Here is a 4,070-nt window from a genome sequence, read left to right as displayed (position 1 = left end):
CTATGACCGGACGGCCATGGCAACCAACCCAATTAGATTACTTGCTACTTGGATCAAGTATATCTAAATATACCAATTTCAAAATTTAAATTTTGAATTTCAAATTTCAAATTTCAAATTTTTAAATTTGAAATTTGAGATTTCAACCAAATTTTAAATTTCGAATTTCCAATCTTTGAATTTTAAATTTTGAATTTTGAATTTCAAATTTCAAATTTCAAATTTCAAATTTAAAATTTCAAATTTGAGATTTCAACCAAATTTCAAATTTCAAATTTTGAATTTCGAATTTGAAACTTCTAACAAATTTCAAATTTCAAATTTCAAATTTTAAATTTTAAATTTTTTTGAATTTCGAATTTTGAATTTTGAATTTCAAATTTAAACTTATAGATTACACCTTAATCTATGCATGCATATGTATATCATATTCTAGAACCTGGCTCTGATACCATTTGTAGCGAAAATTTTGTGCAGGGGTAAAATGGTAATTTTAAAAACTTTTTCAAAATTACTATTTTACAGCAGAATTATTAATTAATCTCATTAATTAATACTAATTAATCCTACACTAGGATCTAAATATGATACAACAGCATGCATTTAAATTTGAAATTCAAATTTGAATTAGTAAACCTTTTACAATACTGTTCAGAACACATCATCTTTTACGGGTAGTCGATCACCGCAATCTGATCACCGTCGGAGGGCTCTGATCGTCACGTCGCAGCCACACAAATGTCTGGCCTCTGCGGATCGTCCACACGAAGCTCCCGTCTGATCAGCTCCTCACGAATGCTAGTTCGTGATTTCATCCTTTTGATGGTAGATGTTGATCGAACTCCTTCGATCGATGTGTGCCGACTTCTTGGATGCTCCGGATCATCTACACAGTTGGTTGAGAGGCTGATGGATCTCTTTCTAAAATTTGGTGGACTCACGACACTTGTGGCACACCAATCTCACTTCCCGATCCCTAGGTAGAAACCCTAGGGTACACACCAAAAACCCTGCGTCCAATTTTCTCTCTTTTCTTTCTTTTTCTCTCGGAAGGTTTTGGACCTTCACCTCGCACACAAGCCTTCCTCACGCCCTACTTTCTTTTTCTTAATTTTTTTGCGCACGCCCCACCTTTCTTCCATTTTTAAAACAACGTCAAACGTGTCTTATCCACGTGAGAGGATAAAGACAAGTGGTTACACATTTGAATTCAAATCAAATTTGAATTCAAACGAAAACCAACTTATCCCTATCCTTTTGGGCGTGAGAAGAGAAGGGGCGTGGCTCTTTGTGCGTAAAAATGTTTCACGAGAAACCTTTTCTCGTGTAAGTAATGTGGCGCACAAAATGGATAAGGATGAAGGGGCAAGTGATAAGTTATCCATTCAAATTCAAACATGCTTTGAATTTGAATGGCTAACTAATTATTTTATCCATCCATATGGCGCACAAATGAGGGCGTGGGGAAGGGTTTTGCATGAGAAAATTTTCACGAGAAGTTTCTTCTCGTGAATTCAAATGGGTTCAAGGAAGTTGGGTGTCGCAGGAAATTTAAAACAAGGTGGTTTGATTCAAATTGAGCCAACCTAATCTAAATAGGTTAAGCACAATTAGAATAGATTAAACCCAACATAATTAGGCTTAATTAGGCTCAATAAAATCTTAATTAAATCAAAAATTTACTAAGCCTAACCCCTGATCAAATCAGGGACTAAACCACCTTAGCGATTAGGTCAACATTTAACCTAATCGGGTCAATCCAAACTGAATCCAATTCAATTGGACTTGATCCAAAAATAATTACTCAATCAAATTGAGTTAATTAGCGATCAAATCACTAATTAAATCTCTCATAAATATTGAGTCCAAATTCGATGGGCAATCAGGCATCAGAGACCATCGATATGAAATCCTGATCAAAGAATTCAAATTTCAAATTCAAAATTTGAAATTCAAAATTTTTGACCCCGGTACCCAAAATGTGTGGAATTCATGATCAGAGAATCTTAATTCTCAATCATAGAGTCCCAGATAGATAAGACTCATAATCAGCCATCAGATCAGAGAAGAATCTCTAATGTGTGTGACCCTGCAGGTTCGAACCTAAGCCGGTAGCACAGGAACCAATTTCTGTACTAATCGAAGTGACCATCTAGCAATGGTACCCGACGATCGGATAGGTCGAATAATCGCAATCGCAATATTCAAAATCTACGTGAATATGGTTACCGTATAATTCATCCCTTTTGACCCCTGTGTTTAGGACGACTCAGGGTTAAACTGTCAACCCTGATGAGATCATCCGAATCGTGCTCAACTCAATTAGTCCTGTGACTCCTCACTAGGACTACCCTGGCCAAGGTTTTGCTAAATTGAAACACGACTATACACAGCTCCTAAACTGGAGTGGTCAATCCCATCTTGACACACGCACCGACAAGTCAAGTACTTGACTACACCCAGCAGCCTTCCGTCACTGAATTAGAAATTCAGGTAGTCCAGTGCCTAAGTGCAGTGAGTTGCTTGCAAGTCACCGTGACGGTCTCAGGTCTGAGGGATATTTATACCCATATCCCATCGGAGCAAATCTTGACAGCAGAAATAGCTCCGGAGTTGGTCACGTTCAGTGCAGATGTACCATTACATCTCACCTGTATGCCATACCAGTGTCTCCACACTCTTAGGTTATGAGGACAACCAACCCATATGGCACACAACGACCTATGCTCGATAAACGTTGTCGTCCTTGGTAACAACGTATCATTTGGTCGCGAACATGTTTAAGGACTAAGCGACAAATCCTCCTTTGTCGAGTCTAAATAGTCCTAAGGACTTTACCACAACACATGAGTTCATTAGAAGATGAAATATTTGTGATGAAAAATATCAAAATAACTTTTATTTATTTATAATTCATGTACTAATACAAAAGGAGCACAACCGTCAACAGGCTGACGATTGGCTTTGGGACACTATTCCCAACAATATTATCCAAGAATCAACATTAATACATATAATCGACCATAAGTCCAACATAAAAGTTCGTAATTGAAATTACAAAAAATATATCGTCATAATATACACTACAACAAAAATGATCGATAGTAGCGATCAAAATTATAACAAAAAATATAAAATCTATATACCAATGGCTAGTAAATCGTGGTAATGGATGGCATCATTAAAAGCTAAGAGAATTGAACTAAAGATCTATTAAATAATTATGTAGTACTTAGCCACCATGATAATATTAACATCTAATATAAAATTATGTAAAGTTATATTTTATTATACTTATTCAAAACTTATTCATATTATAAAGTATACTTATTTCAACTATATTAAGATATTTTAATTTTCATAGTTAATAATTTTTGCAAAAAATAAATCCTCTTCTTTACGAAAAAAATAAACAAATAAATTACCTCATTTTATTCTTTATAATATTTTGAAAAAGTTATTATTTAAAAGATTTTTAAAATATAAATAATAATGGTATTTACTATATAATATTTTAAAATTTTATATTATACATTTTATATAAGTAATCCTTCAGTTTTTCATATATTTTTAATATAAATTGGATTGGATCATATCCAAATTCTTGGTTAAATCTATTTTCATTCAAATTTTTAATAATTACATCATAAATCAACAATTGATTATGATATTATGCATTCATATCAAGAATTATTTTTATTTAATTATTAAACTATCTTAACTCATATAACTGAATATTATTAATTTTAAAATTTATTATATATATATGTAATATCTTTTTCTAGAAAATTTAAATACATATTTAGTGATCGAATATTATCATCACAAAAAATTCAAATTACTTTGCAATGATACTAATTTATCATAAAAATAACTTATAAATAATTAATAATAAAAACTATTAGTTCTATAATAATGTATAAATGGTAAAATTTATTTCATTGATAAATAATTAATATTCTATAATAAAATTATAAATATTATCGATTAGGTTCTATTTAACCATAAAATATTATTCTTACATGATACCTATATAACATTATAAATTTTAGTAATATCTATAAATAACC

Source organism: Elaeis guineensis, chromosome 11 (assembly GCF_000442705.2).
Source record: "Elaeis guineensis isolate ETL-2024a chromosome 11, EG11, whole genome shotgun sequence".
Taxonomy (NCBI): Eukaryota; Viridiplantae; Streptophyta; class Magnoliopsida; order Arecales; family Arecaceae; genus Elaeis; species Elaeis guineensis.
The sequence above is the reverse complement of the archived record's forward strand: the minus strand, read 5'-3'. Positions refer to the sequence as shown.